The sequence below is a fragment of the Podarcis pityusensis genome (assembly GCF_964106645.2).
Source record: "Podarcis pityusensis genome assembly, chromosome: 6".
Taxonomy (NCBI): Eukaryota; Metazoa; Chordata; class Lepidosauria; order Squamata; family Lacertidae; genus Podarcis; species Podarcis pityusensis.
Genome location: NC_138030.1, coordinates 18,831,619 through 18,845,321, shown reverse-complemented (window position 1 = coordinate 18,845,321; position 13,703 = coordinate 18,831,619). Strand labels below are relative to the sequence as shown.

Genomic DNA, 13,703 nt, shown 5'->3' with positions numbered 1-13,703 from the left:
AACCTGAAGCACTATTTCTGGGTTAGCGGAGTCTGTAACCTGAAGCGTATGTAACCTGAAGTGTATGTAACGCGAGATACCACTGTATTGGTTTCAGGAACTGCTGAGAATGTATAACCGCCTCTTCTTGTAAATTTGAAGTTGTTGTTTTCAAACATTTGCTTTTAGTAACCAGAGGCTGGCAGCACATCTAGTGGTGATATCAGTTAAATGATTGTTGATACTGCTTTCTCTCCCCGCCCCTGCCCCCCCCCCTTGAACCTCTCTTGGCTCCAAATGCTCTTTCATTGCCCTTTGGACACATCTAATTAGTTCTGTTAAGTAAGACCTCCTTAATCATGTAGCAGCACCTCCTTGTTACATAGTGGCAGGTAAATGCTGGCTGATGACAGACTGGTAGATAAAACGGTGTCAAGGTTTGATGCGTTTAATAATTTAGCTACAAATACAATCCACCTGGTGTGAGTTTATTTCCACAATGCAAATTAAATTAGAGCAAAAGCTTGCATTTCAATTTCAATTTTAATTGCAACACAAAAACAAATTAACCATCTAGGTTGCAATCCAAAGCCGCTTTGAAATCCTAAACGTGGCCCACCGACCATCTGTATGTCCTGCCAAGTGCTCAACAAGCCCCCTGTTTTTGCAGAGATATAGTTTCTGGTAGGCTACCATACACAGCTGATACGGAAAATAATGTTTATTTTTGTATACTTCCACTTTATATTTGAATTTTTTTCTTATTGCAAAGTCTTTAATCAGATCCTCGGATCTTACATAACACACCTGCTTCTATACTTAGTGTAGAGGTAAGGCATGCAGCCAGCCTTGTTGCATAGTTGTTCTGTTGGGATTTTTAACACACTTCAACTGAAAAAATGAATGCTCGTCTGAGCCATTTGGTTTTTTTTAATCCACTTATGATTTTCAATTTTATAAATTTCAATAATTTTACAATCATTTTAACATTTCGAAACTCGACTTCCTTCCCCCTCTTTCTGCGGTTCCTTAAATTTATTTATTTTTATATTTTCTGCATATTCCAAATTAACTTAACTTACTCATTTATTTATCTACTGTAGATATATACTCTTATTATCCTGCCAATGCTCTTATGTTTACAGTTTATCTGAAAATATTCAACAAACCATTTCCATTCTTTTATTAAAAAGTTTGTTATTTTGATTTCTTATTTCTGCATATTCCATAGGTTTTTGTATCCATTCTTCTTTTGCTGGGACTTCTTCTTGATTCCATTTTTGGGCAAGTAACATTCTTGCCGCTGTAGTCACATACATGAATAAATTTCTGTACAGTTTGGGAAGTTCTGTCCCTATAATTCCCAAAAGGAAAGCTTCTGGGTGTTTTTTTTTTTTACAAACATTATTTTAAACATCTTTTTCAATTCATTATATATCATTTCCCAGTAAGCTTTAACTTTACTACAAGACCACCTCATATGGTAAAAAGAACCTTCTTTCTCTTTACATTTCCAACACTTATTTGATCTCAGCTAAGCTTTTTGTGGCCATTAATGTTAAAAATCCACCGATGGAAAATGTCTGTGGTGCCCCCTCACGCCCTTAATGCCCTAAGCATGTGTTTATTTCCCTTGATGGTTAATTCAGCCCTGCAATGCCCTCTCTTTCTCTGGTCACATTCATGCCATACATTTAAAGCACATGGCTTTCCCCCAAAGTAGTAGAAGAAGAAGAGTTTGGATTTGATATCCCGCCTTTCACTCCCCTTCAGGAGTCTCAAAGCGGCTAACAATCTCCTTTGCCTTCCTCCCCCACAACAAACACTCTGTGAGGTGAGTGGGGCTGAGAGACTTCAAAGAAGTGTGACTAGCCCAAGGTCACCCAGCAGCTGCATGTGGAGGAGCGGAGACGTGAACCCGGTTCCCCAGATTACGTGACTACCGCTCTTAACCACTACACCACACTGGCTCTCAGTACCCTGGGAACTGTAGTTTGATAAGTGTTCTGGTTATTGTAGCTCTGTGAGGGGTAAACAAAGAGGATTCATTGGAGGAAGTCATGTTTTAAATGTTTGTGTGCAGCCTTAATTCAAAAATCAAGGTTGAATAGACAATTCAAGTTTAACAGACAACTCACTTCCATCGGGTATTATTTGGTATTAGGATAGGTTTTAATCTCCAGAGGTCAAGGTTTTTATCTGTGATATGTTGGGGGATCTGGGTGCTTACTTCTCCCACCAAAACCAACAGGATGCTGAAGTGCTAGGCTGAAGTTGTTTGGAACCTGCATTTTCGCATGCATTTGGCTAAAAGACAGACAATCAGGAATTCTAACTGAAGCCCAAGCCAAAAACACACCATCCCCTTGTGCTGACTTGTGGAATGAATAGCAGCTAGCATCATTCATATTGCTAAAATAAGCCATCGCTTGTAGTACTAAATATAAACCTGGCGCAAAAATTGACGCTGGGAATGTCTGGCATGCAAACTGTTTCAGGCGAGGGGAAACAACAAGCAAACATCTGAACACAAAGCAAGTTTTCTGGATGAGTTCAAGCCAAACGCATTGCTTCAAACCCCTTCTTAATCTCACCGTTTCCCCATTTGCTTTTCTGCTGAAAGGAAAAGCCACAAAATGAAGAACAGCAGCAGACCCAATTACTCCGGAAGAGATGGCCAGTTTCACCCATTGCAACATCAACCTCGCTCCAAGTTAGTACTCCTCTAGCTAAAAGTAGAACCAATTTGAGCTAATTTTGATGTCTGAACATCCTTGCCCCTTGATGGATGTGAAATAGTAGGCTTGATATGCCTTAGGCAGCTTCATATGACATGACTGGGGAACCTGCTACTATAGCCCAATGCAGGCATTGCAAAATTGTAAGCACTGAGTGTGCTCCTCTCTCCCTGGAACTTGCTGCATTGAGCAGCAAGATCTAAAAGGGGCTTATGAACATAAGGTGAGTCCGCTGCATCAGGCCAATGTCCCATCTAGTCTAGCATCCTTTTCTCACAGTAGCCAATCAGATGCCTGTGAGAAGTCTGGAAGCTGGATGTGAACACAACAGCACTCTGCCCACCTGCAGTTCCCAGCAATCGTTTGTGCTCCCTTTGACTGTGGAGGTAGGACATGGTCATTGTGCCATATTCTAACCCCTTTATGGAAATTCTGGCTGAACCAGCAAGAAGATTATTGGCACAAAAGTGGAAGCAAGAAGAACTATCAACGAAAGAAGAATGGAGGATGAAGCTGATGGACTATGCAGAATTAGATAAATTAACAGGAAGGATTCGAAACCTGCAGGATCAGGGATTCTTAGAAGACTGGAGTAAATGTATGAACTATTTGAAAAGTAATTGTGATGAACAGATTACGCTAGTAGGACTGCAAAAAGTTTTGTAAGGTGGATTATTGGAAATATTGCAAGAAAGACTATGAAGAGAATTATTAGTTAAGGACAATTAAATGTAATATAGAAATTAAGAAATGCAGAATAAGTGATAAAGAACGGAAAATCATCAGAGGTGTTGACGGAAGTCTAAAATATTGTATAAGATGAGAAGTTACGTTGTATGACTGTTGGAACTGATATGTTAAAAAATCAATAAAAATGCATATATGTATATAAAAAAAGGAAATTCTGTTGATAGCCTTCTCCTCTGTGAAGGACCCAAGCACAAAAGCTTTCTCCCAACCCACAGTTTCCAGAAACTAGTTAACTTGTGCGCACATTCACCTGAACAGACTCGCAAGGCTCCCCACAATCAGGAACCCAAATTGAATAGAATCATAGAATCTGAAAGCTGGGACCCCCTGCAGTGCAGGAATCTCAGCTAAAGCATCCACGACAGATGGCCATCCAACCTCTGCTTAAACACCTCCAAGGAAGGAGAGTCCACGACCTCCAGACTCTACTCTGGGGGCGTCAAGCCTGGGGGCATCATGACTTGCCCGAGGGGTGTGGCTATGCATGCTGTCCTGGTGAGCATCTTCACTTCAGGATTTGCAGTTGCACCACTGCCAGTAAATGCAATCTCTAGCCAGCCACAGCCCACGCCAAATAGCTCTTGTGTGGGAGCTATTACAATTTATGAAGGCAGAGTCAGTTGGGACTAATTTAATGCAACAACCACCTTTCCCAGTACTGTTTACACTGACGGAGGCTCACTAAGGATTCATGCAGATAGAGGCTATGTTTGTTGGTCTCAAGGTGGGAGATCATTCTGCTGTGGGAGATTTTCTGCTGTAGGAGATCATTCTGCTGTGGGAGATTTTCTGCTGTAGGAGATCATTCTGCTGTAGGAGATTTTCTCACCAAATTTAATCTGGTTTTAGGTCTAAAGCTCTACAGGGACTGGGTGGTGCTGTGAATAACGTGTGAAGTTCAAAAACTGACTCTTATTACCCAAATATAAGATGTAAGTGGATTATTCATTTCAGTGCTGTTAACAGATATACTGGCAGGCATATTTCTTTCTTTTATAAAATAGACTCGAACCACAACTCTGTTACAGCACTAAAGGGATAATGCTTTCAAACCACAGGGTTTTTAGTGCTATCACACCTCTTGAAAGCACTTCACAAACATTAACTAATAAAATACTCATATATCTCCGAGGGAAATCTTCATTGTACAATAAACAAACAATCAGGAAAAGTGAACTTAATCCTGTTTGAAGCTGAGGAAATTTGATTGAAATTTTGGGCGGAGGTTTGGTCGTTTCATTGTCATCTTTTATCTGAGATGCCTCACTCAGCCCTAATCTTCCCCATCTAAACCACATTATTAACAAACAAAATAATTTTTTTGAAGAAGACCAGGTCTTGGCAGGAAATAGCATGTCCTATCTTGTCTTGACAACATTCGCCAGAAAAATAATTGTGGTTGGTTCAGTTAAGGAGAGGGGATGAGGGAGGGGGAAGCTCAAACAGGTTTTTGTAGAAAAACTGTTTGTTTGCTCTTTACCGGAATGATAAATTTAATGGTGGTAGAGATCCTTCTGATTGTGCATGAGTTCATATGCATATCCAGGCCCTATCCATGCTACAAAACTCCTGCAGGCCTGCAGGCAAAGGTTTGGCGGGCAAATGCCAACACACGCAACCTCTGCCAATCGTCAGATCGTGGGAGAATCTTTCAATTCTTCCCCGTGTAAAAAACTGTGCAATGAACAAAAACAGCACAGGATGAGGAAGGAGCCCACTCGATGCTGTGATGGTTTTATATTTGCAGTGTAGGACAGGGGATAGCCGCATTTCCTAGCCCCAGTCAGGGTTCTTCCTCATAAGGAGACCTCAAAGCTGCACCAGAGTACATCTGTACTATTCCGCTCCAACATCCGTGGAATGCCTGGACATCAGGGGAATGTGGCAGCGGTGGCAGATGCGGTTAGTACACTTGGTGGCAGGTCTGGATGGCATGACCCTGCAACCATGCATTCCTTCTGCACATGGAGGGTGTTGTGCATTCAGGGGTCAGGGTTTGCCTGAGCTTCAGTCTGGACTAAGGATTCCGAGCCCCTGTGTTCCAATTTGATACATGACACCCAATGACAGAACATCTCAGGATTTGGGCCTCTTCCATTGGCTCTGAAACTCTGAGTCATGATTCACCCACCTACACTTCAGAGGGGTTTATGGAACCCCCACTATAGAAAGCTAGGAGGAGGGAGGGAGGTGGTGTGGAGCTCATAGCCTCCAAGTGTCCCTATTTTCCAGGTTGTTGTTGTTTAGTCATTTAGTCGTGTCCGACTCTTCGTGACCACATGGACCGGAGCACACCAGGCACTTCTGTCTTCCACTGCCTCCCGCAGTTTGGTCAAACTCATGCTGGTAGCTTCAAGAACATTGTTTGTGACTGCAAAATGTTTGGGGCAGACATATGGCTTTCTTTCTAACCAGTGCATGTCCTGTAGAGTGCTGAAATACTGCAACTTTGAATGAATGAATTTTATTATTTCGGTCACAGACCAGTTTCAGCCCACATACAATATCAAGGAAGTCATAAAACACGATAGGGATATATTTGAATTTGCAATTAGGTACAACAGGGACAATACAGATATTGTTGTTGTTTAGTCATTTAGTCATGTCCAACTCTTTGTGACCCCATGGACCAGAGCACGCCAGGCACTCCTGTCTTCCACTGCCTCCCACAGTTTGGTCAAACTCATGCTGGTAGCTTCGAGAACACTGTCCAACCATCTGGTCCTCTGTCGTCCCCTTCTCCTTGTGCCCTCCATCTTTCCCAACATCAGGGTCTTTTCCAGGGAGTCTTCTCTTCTCATGAGGTGGCCAAAGTATTGGAGCCTCAGCTTCAGGATCTGTCCTTCAAGTGAGCACTCAGGGCTGATTTCCTTATTTTCCAGGTATAGTCCTAGAATTATGAAAGCTATCCTGGCTTTGATCCCAGAATGCCCCCATTTCCCCTGCCAGTGCTGCCACTGCCCAGCTCAGGGAGGAGGATGAGCTGGCGCTTGTCCCGACCAATGGTGGCGGTTGCGAAGGAGCATCCTGTTGCCTCTCCATGGCCACTGCTGTCAGCCTCCTCCCTTGAGCAGCTTGTAGCAGCTGCTGGAGAGCAGGCAAGGAGGAAGAGAGGTTGCTGGTGCTGAGACCCAGCCCTGCGTGACATGACATCTCTGAGGGGCAGGCAGAGGGCAGGACCACCCTGGTCACGAAGAAAGGGAAGGAGGAGAGGATCGCAAAGAGTAAAAATTTGTGTGTCTGCATCTCATCTCGCCTCTTTCTAAAATGTATTTATTGCTGCATGTTTTTCTTTTTTGTCAATCTACCAAAGAATAAAATACAATAGAATCAGGATTAAGGGGTTTTCTCAGCATGGTGGAAGGGATGTTGTGCTGTGTCCCATTGGTGAAGTGGCGGCGGCATGTTTTCTGATAGGAAATGCTCTGCGGTGGGTGGGGGACAATGGCAAGAAAATAGGGTCAGCTGGACACAAGCGAGAAATGCCCCTGTTTTCACCTGAGGAATGTTGGAGGGTATGGAAAGCTTCCTGGAAAAATGCACAGCTAGCAATGAGGAACAACCCACACTGCAAAACATGGTTCCAGAGCCCACATGTGAATATTACAGTGAGCAGGTGGAATGCCCTCTGAGTAAGACCATTCTGGGAGAGAAGGAACCTCATTATGGCCCTACATTCCAGCCAAGCTGAGGGTCTTCTTGCAATTGCCCCTGTCCTCCAGATCCATCCTCGTGGGGTATGAGGTCTCACCTGCAGTCTGAAGGGCTATAGCCGTTTCCCCTGTCACACAAGGGTTCTCCTGCCTCACCCGGCCACTTGCATTACCTTAAAACGCTTTTCTGGATGCATTTTGCATTCCTGTGGCTCCGTGAAACATGGCGTACTCCCAAATGCTCTGGGAAGATTGTGTGGGTCAGACTGACCTGGTCTATAATCATTAACTATTTCTGTCAACAGATAAGAAGTTGAATACTTAGAAAAGAGATGAGCGTACTGGGGAAAAGGTTGGCCATTTACTCTCTGTTTGCCCTGTGCCTTGCACTATGAGCCCAGATGTGCCGGGCAGAGTCTCTGAAATCAAGTCTCATAGCAACTATCAGGGTGAAGAGTGCCTCATCGTTTCAATCGCCACCATTCAAGTGCACTTCTTAGAGCTTTGTAGGTAAATGCAAAAATAAATAAATACATGACTAGCCTACCCTCTTTGTAAAATATACAGCTAACAAGGTTGGGGATCTAGGAAGCTGCCTTGTAGCAAATCAGACCACTGGTCTATGTAGATCAGCACAGACTCATAGTGGCTCTCTGGGGCTTCAGGTAAGGGTCTCTCCCACCTCTTCCTAAAGCTGGGATCTTCTTCATGCAAAGCATAAGCTGTGCCACCGAGCTACAGTCCTTCCGCTTGATTAAAGGTAAAGGCACCCCTGACCATTAGGTCCAGTCGTGACCGACTCTGGGGTTGCGGTGTTCATCTCACCGCAGGAGCCAGCGTACAGCTTTCGGGTCACGTGGCCAGCATGACTAAGCCACTTCTGGTGAACCAGAGCAGTGCACGAAAACGCTGTTTACCTTCCCACCGGAGCGGTACCTATCTATCTGCTTGCACTTTTGAGGTGCTTTCGAACTGCTAGGTTGGCAGGAGCAGGGACCGAGCAACGGGAGCTCACCCCGTCGCGGGGATTCGAACTGCCGACCTTCTGATCGGCAAGTCCTAGGCTCTGTAGTTTAACCCACAGCACCACCCCCCCCATATTATTTAGTTATTTGATTTATTGATTTATTCATTGGGAGGAGCTGCTTTCTTTTTGGGTGAAATCGGCCCCCATCTTCCAGGACCAAAAAAGCAAATAAATTTAAAAATGTCTTTTGTGGTTTTGCAGATATGAGATGGTTAGTACACTCCACGGAAGCTGAGCAATGGCCACGATTGCAAAACACAAGGAGCATTTTTTTAAAATGTGGTGCGGGCTCGTCACTGCGCAATACGGGGTCAACGGGAGTGGCTTTCGGGTTTCACGGCAAGTGTGTGTGTCTGCCTGGAAGTGGGAGACATTTCCAACAATCCTTAAAGTGTTAGGTGGTCTCCCTGTGAAGGAACAAAGAAGTGGAACCTTTCTGGAATTTTTCGAAGTGACACTTTTTTGGAAAGCTATGCACATTTTGCCTGATGTACTTCCTCTGGACTCCTTCCTAGATTTTGTGTATGTTTGACTAAGCAGTTGGCGTTTTTTACCAGGAACAGATGATGTAGGCACTTACTTGACCTCTCAGTGGCTGAACCACTGCTGCTTACTGGAAGGGAGAATGGGAGAGGCAAGGCGGCAGGAGGGGTGGAGCCAATATGGCTCCCTTGTTGTTGCATTTGCACAGCGACAACATCCCTGCTCCCTCAAACCTCCTCCTCTTTCTCAACCACCACCCTGCCCATTACTTTTTTTTTTTTACTGCACTAACTATTGAAGCCATGCTTCATTCAATAGTGACATAAAAACATCAAAAGGGTCTTCTGGGATCAGACTGAAGATCCTTTCTTCCATTCACAGAAGCCAGCCAGGTAGAGCTGAAGGACATTTTGCTTATCTAAGACAAGAATAGCCATTGATAGGGCTCTCATTCATATATGTGGTGCCTGGTATTTTAGAGGGAAGCCAGCAAACTATTAAATGGCACTGGCTGCTGATTTGCTGTTGAGTCAAATCCAAGGTTGACTGAAGGGCTTTTTCACACTTGCCTTATTCGAGGTCTGCACTTTAAATCTCTGTGTCTGAGTCCCCTTTCCCCCAACAGAGCTTCCCCCACAAAAAACTGCTCTCTGGTGCTCAATCAGAGCAAATGTCAAATTAACCCAAATTAACATTTGCTCTGACTGAGCTCTAAAAAATGGGTTTTCGCAGAGATAGCTCAGGGGCAACCCCTCTCCCCAAACTTCTCAGACACAGAACTTTAATGTGCAGCCGTGTGTTTGGAAAGAGTGGGGCTAAAGGTGAGTGTGGATAAGCCCTTATAAGGCTCTATATAAATCAGGGTCTTGCTTCTTGAAGGAGAACCTTCTTTCATGTATGGTCTCTCTGTGGGGAAGTCTTTCTTGGTGGCGCCACAGCCAACAGAGATATGCTATCCGGAAACCCATTGTGAGGGTGACCTGGCTACCGTTTTATTATATATGTGTACTTTCACCTTTTATGTAACTTGTTCCATACCTGCCAAGTGTCCCGGAAAAAATGGGAAAGCCTGTGAGATTACGGCAGCCATTTTGACTGCTGTCATCTTGGGCTGCACTCTGGTCCCTACCCCCAAGCACTTTTCCAGGGCTGTGATCTCGTGCAGCATCCAAAAAACATGTTTTTGGCCACCATGCAGGACTGCCCCCTGAGCAAAATGCATTTTTCACTGCAAGATTGCCGCACAGGTCATGTGACTCGCCTGGAGCTTCCTGGAAGACACACATCCTGGGTTTTGACCTGAAAAAATTGGACGGTTTGTTGTTCTCGGATTGCTGTTGTAATGAGGAGTGGGCAATAAATATTTTAAACCAAGAAAGAAAGGAAGCTCCAAATTTTGCCTGGCTCTGTTGATGACCTAGCAGACTCTACCAGGTTCTCCACCAGGTCCTGGCTCACTCATGGCCCACAGGCAAGGTGCCCATGTATGCATCAGCCATACCAGGAAATGCATCACCAAAACGGAGGATACAGATTTGCATAAAATTAGCATAGAGTAATGTATATGTAGAGGCACAGATTTAGAAATAATTGTAACAAACAGAAATATAATACATATTTCACCATAATGGGGATGAATGTGGCCATGTAACCTGTGCGTCTGGTCAGTGCTTGTTTCCTGCTGCTCCACACATGGATTAATTAAAATCCTAATTAAACTTAGGGCTGCACAAGTCCCCCAATTTAGTTTGGGGCCCGAATTGAGTCCAGGTTGTTCCAGTTCTTGAACTGTGTCTACCCTATTATTTACTATTGTACTTGGCAATACAGCTATGGAACTAATGGGTGGGAGGGCTGGTCTGTATCCTGTTCACTAGAAAGCCAAATCCCTAACAGCTTTTATGGTTAGTTGCATTGGGCAGCAGAAGCAATAGCAGGAAAGTTGTTGCCATTATAAGAGAACAAGGGAGGTATTCATGGTGAGTTCTGGCACCTCTTTTTCTAGAAAAATAGCACTGGACACCTCTATTTCCATCAGAGAAATGTTGGAGGGTATGGAATAGGATGTCCCTATTTTCATCAGAGAAATGTTGGATTGTACGGACATTGCTGCCGCATTCCTGGTCGGGGCTGGGGTGAGATGTGAGGGCTGGACAAGCATCACCGCAACGCACACTGTTGTTGCCTAAGAAGCTACCTTATAGCATGGCAGACCATCTAGGTCCGTATAGTTGACACTGACTGGTATTTCAGTCAGCGAGTCTTTTCCAGCCCTACCTGAAGATTCCGGGGGTGGAATCTGGGACCTTCTGCTTGCAAAGTCTTTGTTCCAGCACTGAGCTACAGCCCTTCCTTACAAGCCTAGCCCAGAACAAAGATGGGAAGTGGGTGATGATGCAACCACAGCTTCTTCTGCTTCATTATTCATCCCATGACTTTGTCTGCTCTCTTCATCTCTCTTTTTTTTTTAAATGATATTTATTGAAAATTTTAGAATTACAAAAGAAAACAAAGAAGAAAAAGAAAGACAGAAAAAACAGAGAAAAGACAAACCACAATCCAACAATACAGATTAATAAAAATCAAGATCAAAAAATAACACAACACAATTAAAAAACAAAAATATGTCACAAACACTTAAAAACAAATCCAATATTCTCAACTCTTTAACTGTCATTACCTTCTTTCTTTGACCTCCTCCTCCTCCCTTTTTTGTATCCTAGTTGTTAATTGTTGCAGCAAATCCTTTCCATATTTCATAATATTCTGTCATTACTTTACCTTAATCTATTTTAATCTTATCTTACTATGAAAACCTTAAAACTTAAAACTTAAATGTTATTTTTACCAATTTCTCATGACCATAATATTCTTACATAATTCTTTAAACATTTTTACTAGAGCCAAATAATTTCGTTTCAACATCTTTCTAACATTCATCAATTTTATAAAACAATCATAATAATAAAAAAAGAATAACAATCCAGTCTTCATCCAGGGTCTCTTCCTCCTGGACTCGGGTTTTGTCAGTCCTTTCTATCCCATCAATCTGGCGCATTAACCTGGTAACCTTATGTCCGAGGCCCTTAAGTCCCTTCCATGTCCCTTCTGCAGCCTTTGTCTCCTAGTTCTTTCACTCTTGGGAACTCCAGCTTGAGAATGCTTTTGACCCTTCTCGACAAGTCAGCCCCTTTTCCATAGTCCACACTAAACTCCATGTGATATTTAAGAACATGTTTCAAAGTCCCTCCAAAATTGAGAGCCCCCACAACCCCAAACATCTCACGGCCCATTGCCAGACTCGAAAAGTCCAAACCTCCCTGCATAGGGGGGTCTATCCAACCCCCCATTTCCAAGCCAAACCAAACTTTATCTTTCCAAATCTGGCTTTTTCCAAGTTCATTTGTCAAGTCCAAGAATTCATATTCCTGCTGGGCCGCAGCTCCCTCCATCTCTGGCGCCCAAGATTCAGCAACATCCTCTTCCCTCATCTGTTCTGTCAGGGCACACTCCTGATCTGATTCCTGGGTGGGCTCTATATAGTTTCCCACTGCCTGTCCAAAATTTCTAATCGCATCAGTCATCAGTCTAATCGCATCAGTCATAAAATCCGTCTTCTCATGTAGCTGTTCCAATAGGGCACTTGTTTTACAGAAAGCACTCAACAGAGCTTCTGAGTACATTGTCCTACAAGGTCAGAAGTCTATTCCCACGATTGTAATCTGTAACAGCTGCTGGCTCCCCGATTCAAAATTGGTTACAGTTTCACAGGCTCCCTCTAGGGGAAGAACTTCTGTTTGTTCTTTTCTTTTAAAAACAGATCTAACAACAAAGTTTCCTTTTTCAGATATTTTGTCAGTATTTGTTCCTTTAAAAAGCGAAGGGGAACAATGGAATCACTATGTATCTCTTCCTTTAGCTATCTGTCAGAAACGTTTGTCTCTGGTCAATGAGCTTCAAAAAACGTCAGTCCTGACCCCCGCTCCAGGATCAAGACGGTGGAAAGTTACTTTACTTTACACTCACTTCTGCAGGTTTAAACAGTCCGGAAAAAATCCCCCCTCTTCTCCTGCTTCCGAAGGGGGTTCAACAATTTTAAATGATGAAAGTTAATCCTTTAGAAACGATTTTCAGAACTCTAGTTTGCCGTGTCTTTGCTTTAATCTATCTACAAAGAAACGGAAGGCTGACTTCCTGTTTAGACCTTCCCGTTTCAGTGCCAAATTAAATTAAACTTTTAAGTCCAGTTTTCCTTTCTGCTCGCAAATCCTTATTTAGAGTCCAATTGTCCAAAACTTAAGTACTCACGGGTGATTATTTTAGAAGCCAAATTGTCCCAGGAAAAAGGCAGCGCTCTCCGGCAACGGCTGTGCGGCTTCGCTCCACGGAAGAAGCAGTTGACTCTCTCTTTTTTTTTTTAATAAGATATTTATTGAGATTTTCCAAATGTTACAATATAAAAATGACAAAAAAGGAAAAAAAAGAAAAAAAAGAAAAAAGAAAAAATACAAAATAAAAATGATTAAAAACCACTCAATTTTTCCATTACTTATTTTTCCTTAGCTTGTTTCCCGGACCTCCTCATACCTCCCTTTTTTGTATTCCAGTTCAATTTGTTGGTTCAGCAAATCCTTACCCTCTTTGTTTATCCTAATCTTTGGTCTTAAAATAGTAACGTTAGATTTTTACCTATTAACAACCCATTTTTCATATTCCCTTAAAGCGTTACAGCTGGAAACCACTTAATTTCTATCCAACATCATTCTAACATTCATTAATTTTACAATATTTCTGTAGATAGTCTTTGAATTTCTTCCAATCTTCTTCCACCGACTCTTCTCCCTGGTCTCGGATTCTGCCAGTCATTTCTGCCAGTTCCATATAGTCCATCAGCTTCATTTGCCATTCTTCCAGAGTGGGTAGATCTTGTGTCTTCCAATACTTTGCAATGAGTATTCTTGCTGCTGTTGTGGCATACATAAAAAAAGTTCTGTCCTTCTTTGGCACCAATTGGCCGACTATGCCTAGGAGAAAGGCCTCTGGTTTCTTCAAGAAGGTATATTTAAATACCTT

General features: G+C 43.0%; 1 long non-coding RNA gene across 1 annotated transcript; it reads left to right on the top strand.

The window, feature by feature from the left end:
* The first annotated feature begins 4,314 nt into the window (after positions 1–4,314).
* LOC308479847 lies at positions 4,315–10,039 on the top strand. The gene is made up of 3 exons (XR_013987849.1): positions 4,315–4,399; positions 7,426–7,630; positions 8,349–10,039. It is a non-coding gene; the product is annotated as an uncharacterized lncRNA (long non-coding RNA).
* Positions 10,040–13,703: the final 3,664 nt, after the last annotated feature.